This window comes from Athalia rosae, chromosome 1 (assembly GCF_917208135.1).
Source record: "Athalia rosae chromosome 1, iyAthRosa1.1, whole genome shotgun sequence".
NCBI classification, from domain to species: Eukaryota; Metazoa; Arthropoda; class Insecta; order Hymenoptera; family Athaliidae; genus Athalia; species Athalia rosae.
In genome coordinates, this window is record NC_064026.1 from 18,063,433 (window position 1) to 18,086,027 (window position 22,595).

A 22,595-nucleotide genomic window follows, 5' to 3' on the forward strand; every position below is an offset into this window, starting at 1 on the left:
CGGTCGCGCATCACTTGTTGGATCAAAAACTTTTCATAGTCCGACGCAGTCGCGCATCACTCGTTGGATCAGGGAATTTTCAAAGTATGAAGCAGTCGCGCGTCAATCGTTGGATTGATGAATTTTTAAAGTCCGATAGAGTCGTGCATCACTCGTTGAATCGAAAAATTTTCAAAGTCTGAGAAAGTCGCGCATCACTCGTTGGATCAAAAAATTTTTAAAGTCCGATAAAGTCGCGAATCACTTGTTGAATCAAGGAATCTTCGGAGTCCGACGCGGTCGCGCATCACTCGTTGGATCAAAAACTTTTCATAGTCCGACGCAGTCGCGCATCACTCGTTGGATCAGGGAATTTTCAAAGTATGAAGCAGTCGCGCGTCAATCGTTGGATTGATGAATTTTTAAAGTCCGATAGAGTCGTGCATCACTCGTTGAATCGAAAAATTTTCAAAGTCTGAGAAAGTCGCGCATCACTCGTTGGATCAAAAAATTTTTAAAGTCCGATAAAGTCGCGCATCACTCGTTGGATCGGAAATTTTTCGAAGTCCGAAAGAGTCGCGCATCACTCGTTGAATCAAGAAATTTCCGAAGTCCGACGCGGTCGCGCCTCACTCGTTGGATCAAAAAATTTTCGAAGTCCGAAAGAGTCGCGCATCACTCGTTGGATCAAAAAATTTCCGAATTTCGGAAAGGTCGCGCATCACTCGTTGGATCAAAAAATTTTGAAAGTCCGACGCAGTCGCGCATCACTCGTTGGATCAGGAAATTCTTAAAGTCCGACGCATTCGTGCATCGCTCGTCGGTTCGACAAATTTCCAAGGTCCGGAGGTCGCGCATCACTTAATGGATCGAACGATTTCTAAAGTCTGAAAGAGTCGCGCATCGCTCGTTAAATCGAAGAATTTTCAAAGTCTGGGAGGGTCGCGCATTACTCGTTGGATCAAAAGATTTTCAATGTCCGATAGAGTCGCGCATCGCTCGTTAAATCATAGAATTTTCAAAGTCCGACGGAGTCGCGCATCACTCGTTGGATCGGAAAATTTTCAGAGTCCGGCGGAGCCGCGCATCACTCGTTAGATCAAAAGATTTTCGAAGTCTGATAAAGTCGTGAATCACTCGTTGAATCATGAAATCTTCGGAGTCCGACGCGGTCGCGCATCACTCGTTGCATCAAAAACTTTTCAAAGTCCGACGCAGTCGCGCATCACTCCTTGGATCGGAAAATTTTCAAAGTCCGGAGCAGTCGCGCATCACTCGTTGGATCAAAAAATTTTCAAAGTCTGATAAAGTCGCGCATCACTCGTTGGATCGAAAAATTTTCGAAGTCCGAAGCAGTCGCGCATTACTCGTTACATTGAGAGATTTTAAAAGTCCGATAGAAACGCGCATCAATCGTTGAATCGAGAGATCTTCGAAGTCCGAAAGAGTCGCGCATCACTCGTTGGATCTAAAAATTTTAAACGTCCGAAAGAGTCGCGCATTACTCGTTGAATCGAGAAATTTCCGAAGTCCGACGCGGTCGCGCCTCACTTGTTGAATCAAAAATTTTTCGAAGTCCGAAAGAGTCGCGCATCACTCGTTGGATCGAAAAATTTCCGAAGTCCGGAAAGGTCACGCATCACTCGTTGGATCAAGAAATTTCGAAAGTCCGACGCAGTCGCGCATCACTCGTTGGATCAGGAAATTTTTGAAGTCCGACGCAGTCGCGCATCACTCGTTGGTTCGAAAAATTTCCAAGGTCCGGAGGTCGCGCATCACTCAATGGATCGAACGATTTCTGAAGTCCGAAAGATTTGCACATCACTGGTTGGATCGAAAAAATTTTCAAAGTCCGAAGGAGTCGCGCATCGCTCGTTAAATCAAAGAATTTTCAAAATCCGGGAGGGTCGCGCATTACTCGTTGGATCAAAAGATTTTTGAAGTCGAAGAGAGTGTCGCGCATCACTCGTTGGATCGGAAAATTTTCAAAGTCCGGCGGAGCCGCGCATCACTCGTTGGATGAAAAATCTTTTGAAGTCTGACGCGGTCGCGCATCACTCGTTAGATCGAAGAATTTTGAGAGTCCAACGCAGTCGCGCATCACTCGTTGGATCAAAAAATTTTCAAAGTCCGACGCAGTCGCGCATCACTCCTTGGATCGGAAAATTTTCAAAGTCCGGAGCAGGCGCGCATCACTCGTTGGATCGAAAAATTTTCGAAGTCCGATGAAGTCGCGCATCACTCGTTAGATCTAAAAAGTTTGAACGTTCGAAAGAGTCGCGCATTACTTCTTGAATCGAGAAATCTTTGAAGTCCGACGCGGTCGCGCCTCACCCGTTGGATTGAAAAATTTCCGAAGTCCGACGCAGTCGCGCATCTCCCGTTGAATCGGTAAATTTTCAAAATATGAAGCAGTCGCGCATCACTCGTTTGATTAAAAAACTTTCAAAGTCCGATAGAGTCGTGCATCACTCGTTGGATCGAAGAATTTTCGAAGTCCAAAAGAGTCGCGCATCAATCGTTGAATCGAGAGATCTTCGAAGTCCGGAAGAGTCGCGCATCACTCGTTGAATTGGAAAATCTTTGAAGTCCGACGCAGTCGCGCATCACTCGTTGAATCGAAAAATTTTCGAAGTCTGAGAAAGTCGCGCATCACTCTTCGGAACGAAAAATTCTCCAAGTTCGAAGGTGTCGCGCATCACTCGTTAGATCAAAAATCTTTTGAAGACCGACGCAGTCGCGCATCACTCGTTGGATCGAAGAATTTCTAGAGTCCAACGCAGTCGCGCATCACTCGTTGGATCAAAAAATTTCCAAAGTCCGACGCAGTCACGCATCACTCGTTGGATCAAAAAATTTCTTGAGTCCGGAGCAGTCGCGCATCACTCGTTGGATCAAAAAATTTTCAAAGTCCGATAAAGTCGCGCATCACTCGTTGGATCGGAAAATTTTCGAAGTCCGGAAGAGTCGCGCATCACTCGTTGGATCAGAAAATTTTCGAAGTCCAAAAGAGTCGCGCATCATCCGTTAGATCAGAAAATTTTCGCGGTTCGATAGAGTCGCGCATTACTTGTTGGATCGAAAAATTCGTGGAGTCTGGAGGTCGCGCTTGACTTAATAGATCGAAAAATTTCTGAAGTCCGAAAGAGTCGCGCATCACTCGTTGGATCGGAAAATTCTCGGAATCCGAAAGATTCGGGCATCACTCGTTGGATCAAGAAAATTTTCAAAGTCTAAATGGGTCGCGCATCACTCGTTGGATCGAAGGATTCCCAAAGTCCGTGAAGGTCGCGCATCACTCGTTGAATCCAAAAAATTTTAAAGTTCGAAAAAGTCGCGAATTACTCGTTGGATCGAAAATTCTCGAAGTCCGATAGAGTCGCTTATCAATCGTTGAATCGAGAGATTTTCGAAGTCCGACGCAGTCGCGCATCACTCGTTGGATCGGAAAATTCGTGGAGTCTGGAGGTCGCGCTTGACTTAATAGATCGAAAAATTTCTGAAGTCCGAAAGAGTCGCGCATCACTCGTTGGATCGGAACATTCTCGGAATCCGAAAGATTCGGGCATCACTCGTTGGATCAAGAAATTTTCAAAGTCTAAATGGGTCGCGCATCACTCGTTGGATCGAAGAATTTCCAAAGTCCGTGAAGGTCGCGCATCACTCGTTGAATCCAAAAATTTTTAAAGTTCGAAAAAGTCGCGAATCACTCGTTGGATCGAAAAATTCTCGAAGTCCGATAGAGTCGCTTATCAATCGTTGAATCGAGAGATTTTTGAAGTCCGAAGCAGTCGCGCATTACTCGTTACATTGAGAGATTTTAAAAGTCCGATAGAAACGCGCATCAATCGTTGAATCGAGAGATCTTCGAAGTCCGAAAGAGTCGCGCATCACTCGTTGGATTGGAAAATCTTTGAAGTCCGACGCAGTCCCGCATCACTTGTTGGATCGGAAAATTTTCAAAGTCCGAAGCAGTCGCGCATCACTCGTTAGATCAAAAGATTTTCAAAGTCTGATAAAGTCGCGGATCACTCGGTTAATCGAGAAATCTTCGGAGTCCGACGCGGTCGCGCATCACTCGTTGGATCAAAAACTTTTTAAAGTCCGACGCAGTCGCGCATCACTCGTTGGATTGATGAATTTTCAAAGTCCGATGAAGTCGTGCATCACTCGTTGAATCAACAAATTTTCAAAGTCTGAGAAAGTCGCGCATCACTCTTCGGAACGAAAAATTCTCCAAGTTCGAAGAAGTCGCGCATCACTTGTTAGATCAAGAAATCTTCGGAGTCCGACGCGGTCGCGCATCACTTGTTGGATCAACAACTTTTTAAAGTCCAAAGCAGTCGCGCATCACTCGTTGGATCGGAAAATTCCCAAAGTATGAAGCAGTCGCGCGTCACTCGTTGGATTTATAAATTCTCAAAGTCCGATAAAGTCGCGCATCACTCGTTGGATCGAATAATTTTAAACGTCCGAAAGAGTCGCGCATTACTCGTTGAATCAAGACATTTCCGAAGTCCGACGCGGTCGCGCCTCACTCGTTGGATCAAAAAATTTTCGAAGTCCGAAAGAGTCGCGCATCACTCGTTGGATCAAATAATTTCCGAAGTCCGGAAAGGTCGCGCATCGCTCGTTGGATCAAAAAATTTTAAAAGTCCGACGCAGTCGCGCATCACTCGTTGGATCAGGAAATTTTTAAAGTCCGACGCATTCGTGCATCGCTCGTCGGTTCGAAAAATTTCCAAGGTCCGGAGGTCGCGCATCACTTAATGGATCGAACGATTTCTAAAGTCCGAAAGATTTGCACATCACCGTTTGGATCGAAAAAATTTTCAAAGTCCGAAAGAGTCGCGCATCGCTCGTACAATCGGAGAATTTTCAAAGTCCGGCAGGGTCGCGCATTACTCGTTGGATCAAAAGATTTTCAAAGTCCGATAGAGTCGCGCATCACTCGTTGAATCGAAAAATTTTCAAAGTCCGACGAAGTCGCGCATCACGTGTTGAATCAAGAAATTTCCAAAGTCCGACGGAGTCGCGCATCACTCGTTGGATCGGAAGATTTTCAAAGTCCGGTGGAGCCAAGCATCACTCGTTGGATCAAAAGATTTTCAAAGTCCGACGCAGTCGCGCATCACTCCTTGGATCGAAAAATTTTCAAAGTCCGGAGCAGTCGCGCATCACTCGTTGGATCAAAATTTTTCAAAGTCTAATAAAGTCGCGCATCACTCGTTGGATCGGAAAATTTTCGAAGTCCGAATGAGTCGCGCATCAATCGTTGGATCGGAAAATTTTCAAAGTCCGAAAAAGACGCAAATCACTCGTTAAATCATGAAATCTTCGGAGTCCGACGCGGTCGGGCATCACTCGTTGCATCAAAAACTTTTCAAAGTCCGACGCAGTCGCGCATCACTCCTTGGATCGGAAAATTTTCAAAGTCCGGAGCAGTCGCGCATCACTCGTTGGATCAAAAAATTTTCAAAGTCTAATGAAGTCGCGCATCACTCGTTGGATGTGAAAATTCTCGAAGTCCGAAAGAGACGCGCATCACTCGTGAGTTCAAAAAATTTTCGGAGTCCGGAAGGGTCGCGCATCACTCGTCGGATCGAAAAATTTCTTAAGTCCGGAGCAGTCGCGCATCACTTGTTGGATCGGAGAATTTTCAAAGTATGAAGCAGTCGCGCGTCATTTGTTGGTTTAATGAATTTTCAAAGTCCGATAAAGTCGCGCATCACTCGTCGGATCAAAAAATTTTCAAAGTCCGATGAAGTCGTGCATCACTCGTTGAATCGAAAAATTTTCAAAGTCTGAGAAAGTCGCGCATCACTCTTCGGAACGAAAAATTCTCCAAGTTCGGAGGAGTCGCGCATCACTTGTTATCTCAAGAAATCTCCGGAGTCCGACGCGGTCGTGCATCACTTGTTGGATCAAAAAATTTTCGAAGTCCGAAAGAGTCGCGCATCACTCGTTGGATCAAAATATTTCCGAAGTCCGGAAAGGTCGCGCCTCACTCGTTGGATCGGAAAATTCCCAAAGTATGAAGCAGTCGCGCGCCACTCGTTGGATTCATAAATTTTCAAAGTCCGATAAAGTCGCGCATCACTCGTTGGATCAAAAAATTTTCAAAGTCGGACGCAGTCACGCATCACTCGTTGGATCGGAAAATTTCTTAAGTCCGGAGCAGTCGCGGATCACTCGTTGGATCACAAAATTTTCAAAGTCCGGAAAAGGCGCGCATCACTCGTTGGATCGAAAAATTTCCAAAGTCCGAAAGAGTCGCGCATCACTCGTTGGATGTGAAAATTCTTGAAGTCCGAAAGAGACGCGCATCACTCGTTAGATCAAAAAATTTTCGCAGTCCGGAAGGGTCGCGCATCACTCGTTGGATCTAAAAATTTGAAACGTCCGAAAAAGTCGCGCATTACTCGTTGAATCAAGAAATTTCCGGAGTCCGACGCGGTCGCGCCTCACTCGTTGGAACAAAAATTTTTCGAAGTCCGAAAGAGTCGCGCATCACTCGTTGGATCAAAAAATTTCCGAAGTCCGGAAAGGTCGCGCATCACTCGTTGGATCAAAAAATTTTGAAAGTCCGACGCAGTCGCGCATCACTCGTTGGATCGGAAAATTTTCGAAGTCCGAAAAAGACGCAAATCACTCGTTAGATCGGGAAATTTTTGGAGTCCGGAAGGGTCGCGCATCACTCGTTGGATCAAAAAATTTTGAAAGTCCGACGCAGTCGCGCATCACTCGTTGGATCAGGAAATTTTGGAAGTCCGACGCGGTCGCGCATCACTCGTTGGTTCGGAAAATTTCCAAGGTCCGGAGGTCGCGCATCACTTAATGGATCAAACGATTTCTAAAGTCCGAGAGATTTGCACATCACTGGTTGGATCGAAAAAATTTTCAAAGTCCGATAGAGTAGCGCATCGCTCGTTAAATCGAAGAATTTTCAAAGTCCGGCGGAGCCGCGCATCACTCGTTGGATGAAAAATCTTTTGAAGTCTGACGCGGTCGCGCATCACTCGTTAGATCGAAGAATTTTTAGAGTCCAACGCAGTCGCGCATCACTCGTTGGATCGAAAAATTTCCAAAGTCCGACGCAGTCGCGCATCACTCCTTGGATCGGAAAATTTCCAAAGTCCGGGAGGGTCGCGCATTACTCGTTGTATCAAAAGATTTTCAAAGTCCGATAGAGTCGCGCATCACTCGTTGAATCGAAAAATTTTCAAAGTCCGACGGAGTCGCGCATCACTCGTTGAATCGGAAAATTTCCAAAGTCCGACGGAGTCGCGCATCACTTGTTAGATCGAGAGATTTTCAAAGTCCGATAAAGTCGCGAATCACTCGTTAAATCAAGGAATTTCCGGAGTCCGACGCGGTCGCGCATCACTCGTTGGATCAAAAACTTTTCAAAGTCCGACGCAGTCGCGCATCACTCGTTGGATCAGGAAATTTTCAGAGTATGAAGCAGTCGCGCGTCACTCGTTGGATTGATGAATTTTCAATTTCGATAAAGTCGTGCATCACTCGTTGAATCGGAAAATTTTCGAAGTGTGAGAAAGTCGCGCATCACTCTTCGGAACAAAAAATTCTCCAAGTCCGAATCAGTCGCGCATCACGCGTTACATTGAAAGATTTTCAAAGTCCGATGGAATCGCGCATCAATCGTTGAATCGAGAGATCTTCGAAGTCCGAAAGAGTCGCGCATCACTCGTTGGATTGGAAAATCTTTGAAGTCCGACGCAGTCGCGCATCACTTGTTGGATCGGAAAATTCTCAAAGTCCGAAGCAGTAGCGCATCACTCGTTAGATCAAAAGATTTTCAAAGTCTGATAAAGTCGCAAATCACTCGTTAAATCAAGAAATCTTCGGAGTCCAACGCGGTCGCGCATCACTCGTTGGATCAAAAAATTTTCAAAGTCCGACGCAGTCGCGCATTACTCCTTGGATCGGAAAATTTTGAAAGTCCGGGAGGGTCGCGCATTACTCGTTAGATCAAAAGATTTCCAAAGTCCGATAGAGTCGCGCATCACTCGTTGAATCGAAAAATTTTCGAAGTCCGACGCAGTCACGTATCACTCGTTGGATCAAAAAATTTTCAAAGTCCGACGCAGTCGCGCATTACTCGTTGGATCGGAAAATTTTGAAAGTATGAAGCAATCGCGCATCACTCGTTGGATTGATAAATTTTCAAAGTCCGATAAAGTCGCGCATTACTCGTCGGATCAAAAAATTTTCAAAGTCCGACGCAGTCACGCATCACTCGTTGGATCGGAAAATGTTTAAAGTATGAAGCAGTCGCGCGTCACTTGTTGGATTGATGAATTTTCAAAGTCCGGCAAAGTCGTGCATCACTCGTTGAGCCGAAAAATTTCCAAAGTCTGAGAAAGTCGCGCATCACTCTTCGGAACAAAAAATTCTCCAAGTCCGAAGCAGTCGCGCATCACTCGTTACATTGAGAGATTTTCAAAGTCCGATAAAATCGCGCATCAATCGTTGAATCGAGAGATCTTCGAAGTCCGAAAGAGTCGCGCATTACTCGTTGGATTGGAAAATCTTTGAAGTCCGACCCAGTCGCGCATCACTCGTTGGATCGGAAAATTTTCGAAGTATGAAGCAGTCGCGTGTCACTCGTTGGATTGATGAATTTTCAAAGTCCGATAAAGTCGTGCATTACTCGTTGAATCGGAAACTTTTCAAAGTCTGAGAAAGTCGCGCATCACTCTTCGGGACGAAAAATTCTCCAAGTTCGAAGGAGTCGCGCATCACTTGTTAGATCAAGAAATCTTCGGAGTCCGACGCGGTCGCGCATCACTTGTTGGATCCAAAACTTTTCAAAGTCCGACGCAGTCGCGCATCACTCGTTGGATCGGAAAATTTTCGAAGTCCGAAAAAGACGCAAATCACTCGTTAGATCGAAAAATTTTTGGAGTCCGGAAGGGTCGCGCATCACTCGTTGGATCAAAAAATTTTGAAAGTCCGACGCAGTCGCGCATCACTCAATGGATCAGGAAATTTTGGAAGTCCGACGCGGTCGCGCATCACTCGTTGGTTCGGAAAATTTCCAAGGTCCGGAGGTCGCGCATCACTTGATGGATCAAACGATTTCTAAAGTCCGGAAGATTTGCACATCACTGGTTGGATCGAAAAAATTTTCAAAGTCCGATAGAGTAGCGCATCGCTCGTTAAATCGAAGAATTTTCAAAGTCCGGCGGAGCCGCGCATCACTCGTTGGATGAAAAATCTTTTGAAGTCTGACGCGGTCGCGCATCACTCGTTAGATCGAAGAATTTTTAGAGTCCAACGCAGTCGCGCATCACTCGTTGGATCAAAAAATTTCCAAAGTCCGACGCTGTCGCGCATCACTCCTTGGATCGGAAAATTTCCGAAGTCCGGGAGGGTCGCGCATTACTCGTTGTATCAAAAGATTTTCAAAGTCCGATAGAGTCACGTATCACTCGTTGGATCAAAAAATTTTCAAAGTCCGACGCAGTCGCGCATTACTCGTTGGATCGGAAAATTTTGAAAGTATGAAGCAATCGCGCATCACTCGTTGGATTGATAAATTTTCAAAGTCCGATAAAGTCGCGCATTACTCGTCGGATCAAAAAATTTTCAAAGTCCGACGCAGTCACGCATCACTCGTTGGATCGGAAAATGTTTAAAGTATGAAGCAGTCGCGCGTCACTTGTTGGATTGATGAATTTTCAAAGTCCGGCAAAGTCGTGCATCACTCGTTGAATCGAAAAATTTCCAAAGTCTGAGAAAGTCGCGCATCACTCTTCGGAACAAAAAATTCTCCAAGTCCGAAGCAGTCGCGCATCACTTGTTACATTGAGAGATTTTCAAAGTCCGATAAAATCGCGCATCAATCGTTGAATCGAGAGATCTTCGAAGTCCGAAAGAGTCGCGCATCACTCGTTGGATTGGAAAATCTTTGAAGTCCGACGCAGTCGCGCATCACTTGTTGGATCGGAAAATTTTCAAAGTCCGAAGCAGTCGCGCATCACTCGTTAGATCAAAAGATTTTCAAAGTCTAATAAAGTCGCGAATCACTCGTTAAATCAAGAAATCTTCGGAGTCCGACGCGGTCGCGCATCACTCGATGGATCAAAAACTTTTCAAAGTCCGACGCAGTCGCGCATCACTCGTTGGAGCGGAAAATTTCCAAAGTATCGGCAGTCGCGCGTCACTCGTTGGATTTATAAATTTTCAAAGTCCGATAAAGTCGCGCATCACTCGTTGGATCAAAAAATTTTCGAAGTCGGACGCAGTCACGCATCACTCGTTGAATCACAAAATTTTCAAAGTCCGAAGAAGTCGCGCATCACTCGTTGGATCGGAAAATTTCCAATGTCCGGAAGAGACGCGCATCACTCGTTGGATCAGGAAATTTTTGAAGTCTGACGCATTCGTGCATCGCTCGTTGGTTCGAAAAATTTCCAAGGTCCGGAGGTCGCGCATCACTTAATGGATCGAACGATTTTTAAAGTCCGAAAGATTTGCACATCACTGGTTGGATCGAAAAAATTTTCAAAGTCCGAAAGAGTCGCGCATCGCTCGTTAAATCGATGAATTTTCAAAGTCTGGGAGGGTCGCGCATTACTCGTTGGATCAAAAGATTTTCAATGTCCGATAGAGTCGCGCATCGCTCGTTAAATCATAGAATTTTCAAAGTCCGACGGAGTCGCGCATCACTCGTTGGATCGGAAAATTTTCAGAGTCCGGCGGAGCCGCGCATCACTCGTTAGATCAAAAGATTTTCGAAGTCTGATAAAGTCGTGAATCACTCGTTGAATCATGAAATCTTCGGAGTCCGACGCGGTCGCGCATCACTCGTTGCATCAAAAACTTTTCAAAGTCCGACGCAGTCGCGCATCACTCCTTGGATCGGAAAATTTTCAAAGTCCGGAGCAGTCGCGCATCACTCGTTGGATCAAAAAATTTTCAAAGTCTGATAAAGTCGCGCATCACTCGTTGGATCGAAAAATTTTCGAAGTCCGAAGCAGTCGCGCATTACTCGTTACATTGAGAGATTTTAAAAGTCCGATAGAAACGCGCATCAATCGTTGAATCGAGAGATCTTCGAAGTCCGAAAGAGTCGCGCATCACTCGTTGGATCTAAAAATTTTAAACGTCCGAAAGAGTCGCGCATTACTCGTTGAATCGAGAAATTTCCGAAGTCCGACGCGGTCGCGCCTCACTTGTTGAATCAAAAATTTTTCGAAGTCCGAAAGAGTCGCGCATCACTCGTTGGATCGAAAAATTTCCGAAGTCCGGAAAGGTCACGCATCACTCGTTGGATCAAGAAATTTCGAAAGTCCGACGCAGTCGCGCATCACTCGTTGGATCAGGAAATTTTTGAAGTCCGACGCAGTCGCGCATCACTCGTTGGTTCGAAAAATTTCCAAGGTCCGGAGGTCGCGCATCACTCAATGGATCGAACGATTTCTGAAGTCCGAAAGATTTGCACATCACTGGTTGGATCGAAAAAATTTTCAAAGTCCGAAGGAGTCGCGCATCGCTCGTTAAATCAAAGAATTTTCAAAATCCGGGAGGGTCGCGCATTACTCGTTGGATCAAAAGATTTTTGAAGTCGAAGAGAGTGTCGCGCATCACTCGTTGGATCGGAAAATTTTCAAAGTCCGGCGGAGCCGCGCATCACTCGTTGGATGAAAAATCTTTTGAAGTCTGACGCGGTCGCGCATCACTCGTTAGATCGAAGAATTTTGAGAGTCCAACGCAGTCGCGCATCACTCGTTGGATCAAAAAATTTTCAAAGTCCGACGCAGTCGCGCATCACTCCTTGGATCGGAAAATTTTCAAAGTCCGGAGCAGGCGCGCATCACTCGTTGGATCGAAAAATTTTCGAAGTCCGATGAAGTCGCGCATCACTCGTTAGATCTAAAAAGTTTGAACGTTCGAAAGAGTCGCGCATTACTTCTTGAATCGAGAAATCTTTGAAGTCCGACGCGGTCGCGCCTCACCCGTTGGATTGAAAAATTTCCGAAGTCCGACGCAGTCGCGCATCTCCCGTTGAATCGGTAAATTTTCAAAATATGAAGCAGTCGCGCATCACTCGTTTGATTAAAAAACTTTCAAAGTCCGATAGAGTCGTGCATCACTCGTTGGATCGAAGAATTTTCGAAGTCCAAAAGAGTCGCGCATCAATCGTTGGATCAAAAAATTTTAAAAGTCCGACGCAGTCGCGCATCACTCGTTGGATCAGGAAATTTTTAAAGTCCGACGCATTCGTGCATCGCTCGTCGGTTCGAAAAATTTCCAAGGTCCGGAGGTCGCGCATCACTTAATGGATCGAACGATTTCTAAAGTCCGAAAGATTTGCACATCACCGTTTGGATCGAAAAAATTTTCAAAGTCCGAAAGAGTCGCGCATCGCTCGTACAATCGGAGAATTTTCAAAGTCCGGCAGGGTCGCGCATTACTCGTTGGATCAAAAGATTTTCAAAGTCCGATAGAGTCGCGCATCACTCGTTGAATCGAAAAATTTTCAAAGTCCGACGAAGTCGCGCATCACGTGTTGAATCAAGAAATTTCCAAAGTCCGACGGAGTCGCGCATCACTCGTTGGATCGGAAGATTTTCAAAGTCCGGTGGAGCCAAGCATCACTCGTTGGATCAAAAGATTTTCAAAGTCCGACGCAGTCGCGCATCACTCCTTGGATCGAAAAATTTTCAAAGTCCGGAGCAGTCGCGCATCACTCGTTGGATCAAAATTTTTCAAAGTCTAATAAAGTCGCGCATCACTCGTTGGATCGGAAAATTTTCGAAGTCCGAATGAGTCGCGCATCAATCGTTGGATCGGAAAATTTTCAAAGTCCGAAAAAGACGCAAATCACTCGTTAAATCATGAAATCTTCGGAGTCCGACGCGGTCGGGCATCACTCGTTGCATCAAAAACTTTTCAAAGTCCGACGCAGTCGCGCATCACTCCTTGGATCGGAAAATTTTCAAAGTCCGGAGCAGTCGCGCATCACTCGTTGGATCAAAAAATTTTCAAAGTCTAATGAAGTCGCGCATCACTCGTTGGATGTGAAAATTCTCGAAGTCCGAAAGAGACGCGCATCACTCGTGAGTTCAAAAAATTTTCGGAGTCCGGAAGGGTCGCGCATCACTCGTCGGATCGAAAAATTTCTTAAGTCCGGAGCAGTCGCGCATCACTTGTTGGATCGGAGAATTTTCAAAGTATGAAGCAGTCGCGCGTCATTTGTTGGTTTAATGAATTTTCAAAGTCCGATAAAGTCGCGCATCACTCGTCGGATCAAAAAATTTTCAAAGTCCGATGAAGTCGTGCATCACTCGTTGAATCGAAAAATTTTCAAAGTCTGAGAAAGTCGCGCATCACTCTTCGGAACGAAAAATTCTCCAAGTTCGGAGGAGTCGCGCATCACTTGTTATCTCAAGAAATCTCCGGAGTCCGACGCGGTCGTGCATCACTTGTTGGATCAAAAAATTTTCGAAGTCCGAAAGAGTCGCGCATCACTCGTTGGATCAAAATATTTCCGAAGTCCGGAAAGGTCGCGCCTCACTCGTTGGATCGGAAAATTCCCAAAGTATGAAGCAGTCGCGCGCCACTCGTTGGATTCATAAATTTTCAAAGTCCGATAAAGTCGCGCATCACTCGTTGGATCAAAAAATTTTCAAAGTCGGACGCAGTCACGCATCACTCGTTGGATCGGAAAATTTCTTAAGTCCGGAGCAGTCGCGGATCACTCGTTGGATCACAAAATTTTCAAAGTCCGGAAAAGGCGCGCATCACTCGTTGGATCGAAAAATTTCCAAAGTCCGAAAGAGTCGCGCATCACTCGTTGGATGTGAAAATTCTTGAAGTCCGAAAGAGACGCGCATCACTCGTTAGATCAAAAAATTTTCGCAGTCCGGAAGGGTCGCGCATCACTCGTTGGATCTAAAAATTTGAAACGTCCGAAAAAGTCGCGCATTACTCGTTGAATCAAGAAATTTCCGGAGTCCGACGCGGTCGCGCCTCACTCGTTGGAACAAAAATTTTTCGAAGTCCGAAAGAGTCGCGCATCACTCGTTGGATCAAAAAATTTCCGAAGTCCGGAAAGGTCGCGCATCACTCGTTGGATCAAAAAATTTTGAAAGTCCGACGCAGTCGCGCATCACTCGTTGGATCGGAAAATTTTCGAAGTCCGAAAAAGACGCAAATCACTCGTTAGATCGGGAAATTTTTGGAGTCCGGAAGGGTCGCGCATCACTCGTTGGATCAAAAAATTTTGAAAGTCCGACGCAGTCGCGCATCACTCGTTGGATCAGGAAATTTTGGAAGTCCGACGCGGTCGCGCATCACTCGTTGGTTCGGAAAATTTCCAAGGTCCGGAGGTCGCGCATCACTTAATGGATCAAACGATTTCTAAAGTCCGAGAGATTTGCACATCACTGGTTGGATCGAAAAAATTTTCAAAGTCCGATAGAGTAGCGCATCGCTCGTTAAATCGAAGAATTTTCAAAGTCCGGCGGAGCCGCGCATCACTCGTTGGATGAAAAATCTTTTGAAGTCTGACGCGGTCGCGCATCACTCGTTAGATCGAAGAATTTTTAGAGTCCAACGCAGTCGCGCATCACTCGTTGGATCGAAAAATTTCCAAAGTCCGACGCAGTCGCGCATCACTCCTTGGATCGGAAAATTTCCAAAGTCCGGGAGGGTCGCGCATTACTCGTTGTATCAAAAGATTTTCAAAGTCCGATAGAGTCGCGCATCACTCGTTGAATCGAAAAATTTTCAAAGTCCGACGGAGTCGCGCATCACTCGTTGAATCGGAAAATTTCCAAAGTCCGACGGAGTCGCGCATCACTTGTTAGATCGAGAGATTTTCAAAGTCCGATAAAGTCGCGAATCACTCGTTAAATCAAGGAATTTCCGGAGTCCGACGCGGTCGCGCATCACTCGTTGGATCAAAAACTTTTCAAAGTCCGACGCAGTCGCGCATCACTCGTTGGATCAGGAAATTTTCAGAGTATGAAGCAGTCGCGCGTCACTCGTTGGATTGATGAATTTTCAATTTCGATAAAGTCGTGCATCACTCGTTGAATCGGAAAATTTTCGAAGTGTGAGAAAGTCGCGCATCACTCTTCGGAACAAAAAATTCTCCAAGTCCGAATCAGTCGCGCATCACGCGTTACATTGAAAGATTTTCAAAGTCCGATGGAATCGCGCATCAATCGTTGAATCGAGAGATCTTCGAAGTCCGAAAGAGTCGCGCATCACTCGTTGGATTGGAAAATCTTTGAAGTCCGACGCAGTCGCGCATCACTTGTTGGATCGGAAAATTCTCAAAGTCCGAAGCAGTAGCGCATCACTCGTTAGATCAAAAGATTTTCAAAGTCTGATAAAGTCGCAAATCACTCGTTAAATCAAGAAATCTTCGGAGTCCAACGCGGTCGCGCATCACTCGTTGGATCAAAAAATTTTCAAAGTCCGACGCAGTCGCGCATTACTCCTTGGATCGGAAAATTTTGAAAGTCCGGGAGGGTCGCGCATTACTCGTTAGATCAAAAGATTTCCAAAGTCCGATAGAGTCGCGCATCACTCGTTGAATCGAAAAATTTTCGAAGTCCGACGCAGTCACGTATCACTCGTTGGATCAAAAAATTTTCAAAGTCCGACGCAGTCGCGCATTACTCGTTGGATCGGAAAATTTTGAAAGTATGAAGCAATCGCGCATCACTCGTTGGATTGATAAATTTTCAAAGTCCGATAAAGTCGCGCATTACTCGTCGGATCAAAAAATTTTCAAAGTCCGACGCAGTCACGCATCACTCGTTGGATCGGAAAATGTTTAAAGTATGAAGCAGTCGCGCGTCACTTGTTGGATTGATGAATTTTCAAAGTCCGGCAAAGTCGTGCATCACTCGTTGAGCCGAAAAATTTCCAAAGTCTGAGAAAGTCGCGCATCACTCTTCGGAACAAAAAATTCTCCAAGTCCGAAGCAGTCGCGCATCACTCGTTACATTGAGAGATTTTCAAAGTCCGATAAAATCGCGCATCAATCGTTGAATCGAGAGATCTTCGAAGTCCGAAAGAGTCGCGCATTACTCGTTGGATTGGAAAATCTTTGAAGTCCGACCCAGTCGCGCATCACTCGTTGGATCGGAAAATTTTCGAAGTATGAAGCAGTCGCGTGTCACTCGTTGGATTGATGAATTTTCAAAGTCCGATAAAGTCGTGCATTACTCGTTGAATCGGAAACTTTTCAAAGTCTGAGAAAGTCGCGCATCACTCTTCGGGACGAAAAATTCTCCAAGTTCGAAGGAGTCGCGCATCACTTGTTAGATCAAGAAATCTTCGGAGTCCGACGCGGTCGCGCATCACTTGTTGGATCCAAAACTTTTCAAAGTCCGACGCAGTCGCGCATCACTCGTTGGATCGGAAAATTTTCGAAGTCCGAAAAAGACGCAAATCACTCGTTAGATCGAAAAATTTTTGGAGTCCGGAAGGGTCGCGCATCACTCGTTGGATCAAAAAATTTTGAAAGTCCGACGCAGTCGCGCATCACTCAATGGATCAGGAAATTTTGGAAGTCCGACGCGGTCGCGCATCACTCGTTGGTTCGGAAAATTTCCAAGGTCCGGAGGTCGCGCATCACTTGATGGATCAAACGATTTCTAAAGTCCGGAAGATTTGCACATCACTGGTTGGATCGAAAAAATTTTCAAAGTCCGATAGAGTAGCGCATCGCTCGTTAAATCGAAGAATTTTCAAAGTCCGGCGGAGCCGCGCATCACTCGTTGGATGAAAAATCTTTTGAAGTCTGACGCGGTCGCGCATCACTCGTTAGATCGAAGAATTTTTAGAGTCCAACGCAGTCGCGCATCACTCGTTGGATCAAAAAATTTCCAAAGTCCGACGCTGTCGCGCATCACTCCTTGGATCGGAAAATTTCCAAAGTCCGGGAGGGTCGCGCATTACTCGTTGTATCAAAAGATTTTCAAAGTCCGATAGAGTCACGTATCACTCGTTGGATCAAAAAATTTTCAAAGTCCGACGCAGTCGCGCATTACTCGTTGGATCGGAAAATTTTGAAAGTATGAAGCAATCGCGCATCACTCGTTGGATTGATAAATTTTCAAAGTCCGATAAAGTCGCGCATTACTCGTCGGATCAAAAAATTTTCAAAGTCCGACGCAGTCACGCATCACTCGTTGGATCGGAAAATGTTTAAAGTATGAAGCAGTCGCGCGTCACTTGTTGGATTGATGAATTTTCAAAGTCCGGCAAAGTCGTGCATCACTCGTTGAATCGAAAAATTTCCAAAGTCTGAGAAAGTCGCGCATCACTCTTCGGAACAAAAAATTCTCCAAGTCCGAAGCAGTCGCGCATCACTTGTTACATTGAGAGATTTTCAAAGTCCGATAAAATCGCGCATCAATCGTTGAATCGAGAGATCTTCGAAGTCCGAAAGAGTCGCGCATCACTCGTTGGATTGGAAAATCTTTGAAGTCCGACGCAGTCGCGCATCACTTGTTGGATCGGAAAATTTTCAAAGTCCGAAGCAGTCGCGCATCACTCGTTAGATCAAAAGATTTTCAAAGTCTAATAAAGTCGCGAATCACTCGTTAAATCAAGAAATCTTCGGAGTCCGACGCGGTCGCGCATCACTCGATGGATCAAAAACTTTTCAAAGTCCGACGCAGTCGCGCATCACTCGTTGGAGCGGAAAATTTCCAAAGTATCGGCAGTCGCGCGTCACTCGTTGGATTTATAAATTTTCAAAGTCCGATAAAGTCGCGCATCACTCGTTGGATCAAAAAATTTTCGAAGTCGGACGCAGTCACGCATCACTCGTTGAATCACAAAATTTTCAAAGTCCGAAGAAGTCGCGCATCACTCGTTGGATCGGAAAATTTCCAATGTCCGGAAGAGACGCGCATCACTCGTTGGATCAGGAAATTTTTGAAGTCTGACGCATTCGTGCATCGCTCGTTGGTTCGAAAAATTTCCAAGGTCCGGAGGTCGCGCATCACTTAATGGATCGAACGATTTTTAAAGTCCGAAAGATTTGCACATCACTGGTTGGATCGAAAAAATTTTCAAAGTCCGAAAGAGTCGCGCATCGCTCGTTAAATCGATGAATTTTCAAAGTCTGGGAGGGTCGCGCATTACTCGTTGGATCAAAAGATTTTCAATGTCCGATAGAGTCGCGCATCGCTCGTTAAATCATAGAATTTTCAAAGTCCGACGGAGTCGCGCATCACTCGTTGGATCGGAAAATTTTCAGAGTCCGGCGGAGCCGCGCATCACTCGTTAGATCAAAAGATTTTCGAAGTCTGATAAAGTCGTGAATCACTCGTTGAATCATGAAATCTTCGGAGTCCGACGCGGTCGCGCATCACTCGTTGCATCAAAAACTTTTCAAAGTCCGACGCAGTCGCGCATCACTCCTTGGATCGGAAAATTTTCAAAGTCCGGAGCAGTCGCGCATCACTCGTTGGATCAAAAAATTTTCAAAGTCTGATAAAGTCGCGCATCACTCGTTGGATCGAAAAATTTTCGAAGTCCGAAGCAGTCGCGCATTACTCGTTACATTGAGAGATTTTAAAAGTCCGATAGAAACGCGCATCAATCGTTGAATCGAGAGATCTTCGAAGTCCGAAAGAGTCGCGCATCACTCGTTGGATCTAAAAATTTTAAACGTCCGAAAGAGTCGCGCATTACTCGTTGAATCGAGAAATTTCCGAAGTCCGACGCGGTCGCGCCTCACTTGTTGAATCAAAAATTTTTCGAAGTCCGAAAGAGTCGCGCATCACTCGTTGGATCGAAAAATTTCCGAAGTCCGGAAAGGTCACGCATCACTCGTTGGATCAAGAAATTTCGAAAGTCCGACGCAGTCGCGCATCACTCGTTGGATCAGGAAATTTTTGAAGTCCGACGCAGTCGCGCATCACTCGTTGGTTCGAAAAATTTCCAAGGTCCGGAGGTCGCGCATCACTCAATGGATCGAACGATTTCTGAAGTCCGAAAGATTTGCACATCACTGGTTGGATCGAAAAAATTTTCAAAGTCCGAAGGAGTCGCGCATCGCTCGTTAAATCAAAGAATTTTCAAAATCCGGGAGGGTCGCGCATTACTCGTTGGATCAAAAGATTTTTGAAGTCGAAGAGAGTGTCGCGCATCACTCGTTGGATCGGAAAATTTTCAAAGTCCGGCGGAGCCGCGCATCACTCGTTGGATGAAAAATCTTTTGAAGTCTGACGCGGTCGCGCATCACTCGTTAGATCGAAGAATTTTGAGAGTCCAACGCAGTCGCGCATCACTCGTTGGATCAAAAAATTTTCAAAGTCCGACGCAGTCGCGCATCACTCCTTGGATCGGAAAATTTTCAAAGTCCGGAGCAGGCGCGCATCACTCGTTGGATCGAAAAATTTTCGAAGTCCGATGAAGTCGCGCATCACTCGTTAGATCTAAAAAGTTTGAACGTTCGAAAGAGTCGCGCATTACTTCTTGAATCGAGAAATCTTTGAAGTCCGACGCGGTCGCGCCTCACCCGTTGGATTGAAAAATTTCCGAAGTCCGACGCAGTCGCGCATCTCCCGTTGAATCGGTAAATTTTCAAAATATGAAGCAGTCGCGCATCACTCGTTTGATTAAAAAACTTTCAAAGTCCGATAGAGTCGTGCATCACTCGTTGGATCGAAGAATTTTCGAAGTCCAAAAGAGTCGCGCATCAATCGTTGAATCGAGAGATCTTCGAAGTCCGGAAGAGTCGCGCATCACTCGTTGAATTGGAAAATCTTTGAAGTCCGACGCAGTCGCGCATCACTCGTTGAATCGAAAAATTTTCGAAGTCTGAGAAAGTCGCGCATCACTCTTCGGAACGAAAAATTCTCCAAGTTCGAAGGTGTCGCGCATCACTCGTTAGATCAAAAATCTTTTGAAGACCGACGCAGTCGCGCATCACTCGTTGGATCGAAGAATTTCTAGAGTCCAACGCAGTCGCGCATCACTCGTTGGATCAAAAAATTTCCAAAGTCCGACGCAGTCACGCATCACTCGTTGGATCAAAAAATTTCTTGAGTCCGGAGCAGTCGCGCATCACTCGTTGGATCAAAAAATTTTCAAAGTCCGATAAAGTCGCGCATCACTCGTTGGATCGGAAAATTTTCGAAGTCCGGAAGAGTCGCGCATCACTCGTTGGATCAGAAAATTTTCGAAGTCCAAAAGAGTCGCGCATCATCCGTTAGATCAGAAAATTTTCGCGGTTCGATAGAGTCGCGCATTACTTGTTGGATCGAAAAATTCGTGGAGTCTGGAGGTCGCGCTTGACTTAATAGATCGAAAAATTTCTGAAGTCCGAGAGAGTCGCGCATCACTCGTTGGATCGGAAAATTCTCGGAATCCGAAAGATTCGGGCATCACTCGTTGGATCAAGAAAATTTTCAAAGTCTAAATGGGTCGCGCATCACTCGTTGGATCGAAGGATTCCCAAAGTCCGTGAAGGTCGCGCATCACTCGTTGAATCCAAAAAATTTTAAAGTTCGAAAAAGTCGCGAATTACTCGTTGGATCGAAAATTCTCGAAGTCCGATAGAGTCGCTTATCAATCGTTGAATCGAGAGATTTTCGAAGTCCGACGCAGTCGCGCATCACTCGTTGGATCGGAAAATTCGTGGAGTCTGGAGGTCGCGCTTGACTTAATAGATCGAAAAATTTCTGAAGTCCGAAAGAGTCGCGCATCACTCGTTGGATCGGAACATTCTCGGAATCCGAAAGATTCGGGCATCACTCGTTGGATCAAGAAATTTTCAAAGTCTAAATGGGTCGCGCATCACTCGTTGGATCGAAGAATTTCCAAAGTCCGTGAAGGTCGCGCATCACTCGTTGAATCCAAAAATTTTTAAAGTTCGAAAAAGTCGCGAATCACTCGTTGGATCGAAAAATTCTCGAAGTCCGATAGAGTCGCTTATCAATCGTTGAATCGAGAGATTTTTGAAGTCCGAAGCAGTCGCGCATTACTCGTTACATTGAGAGATTTTAAAAGTCCGATAGAAACGCGCATCAATCGTTGAATCGAGAGATCTTCGAAGTCCGAAAGAGTCGCGCATCACTCGTTGGATTGGAAAATCTTTGAAGTCCGACGCAGTCCCGCATCACTTGTTGGATCGGAAAATTTTCAAAGTCCGAAGCAGTCGCGCATCACTCGTTAGATCAAAAGATTTTCAAAGTCTGATAAAGTCGCGGATCACTCGGTTAATCGAGAAATCTTCGGAGTCCGACGCGGTCGCGCATCACTCGTTGGATCAAAAACTTTTTAAAGTCCGACGCAGTCGCGCATCACTCGTTGGATTGATGAATTTTCAAAGTCCGATGAAGTCGTGCATCACTCGTTGAATCAACAAATTTTCAAAGTCTGAGAAAGTCGCGCATCACTCTTCGGAACGAAAAATTCTCCAAGTTCGAAGAAGTCGCGCATCACTTGTTAGATCAAGAAATCTTCGGAGTCCGACGCGGTCGCGCATCACTTGTTGGATCAACAACTTTTTAAAGTCCAAAGCAGTCGCGCATCACTCGTTGGATCGGAAAATTCCCAAAGTATGAAGCAGTCGCGCGTCACTCGTTGGATTTATAAATTTTCAAAGTCCGATAAAGTCGCGCATCACTCGTTGGATCGAATAATTTTAAACGTCCGAAAGAGTCGCGCATTACTCGTTGAATCAAGACATTTCCGAAGTCCGACGCGGTCGCGCCTCACTCGTTGGATCAAAAAATTTTCGAAGTCCGAAAGAGTCGCGCATCACTCGTTGGATCAAATAATTTCCGAAGTCCGGAAAGGTCGCGCATCGCTCGTTGGATCAAAAAATTTTAAAAGTCCGACGCAGTCGCGCATCACTCGTTGGATCAGGAAATTTTTAAAGTCCGACGCATTCGTGCATCGCTCGTCGGTTCGAAAAATTTCCAAGGTCCGGAGGTCGCGCATCACTTAATGGATCGAACGATTTCTAAAGTCCGAAAGATTTGCACATCACCGTTTGGATCGAAAAAATTTTCAAAGTCCGAAAGAGTCGCGCATCGCTCGTACAATCGGAGAATTTTCAAAGTCCGGCAGGGTCGCGCATTACTCGTTGGATCAAAAGATTTTCAAAGTCCGATAGAGTCGCGCATCACTCGTTGAATCGAAAAATTTTCAAAGTCCGACGAAGTCGCGCATCACGTGTTGAATCAAGAAATTTCCAAAGTCCGACGGAGTCGCGCATCACTCGTTGGATCGGAAGATTTTCAAAGTCCGGTGGAGCCAAGCATCACTCGTTGGATCAAAAGTTTTTCAAAGTCCGACGCAGTCGCGCATCACTCCTTGGATCGAAAAATTTTCAAAGTCCGGAGCAGTCGCGCATCACTCGTTGGATCAAAATTTTTCAAAGTCTAATAAAGTCGCGCATCACTCGTTGGATCGGAAAATTTTCGAAGTCCGAATGAGTCGCGCATCAATCGTTGGATCGGAAAATTTTCAAAGTCCGAAAAAGACGCAAATCACTCGTTAAATCATGAAATCTTCGGAGTCCGACGCGGTCGGGCATCACTCGTTGCATCAAAAACTTTTCAAAGTCCGACGCAGTCGCGCATCACTCCTTGGATCGGAAAATT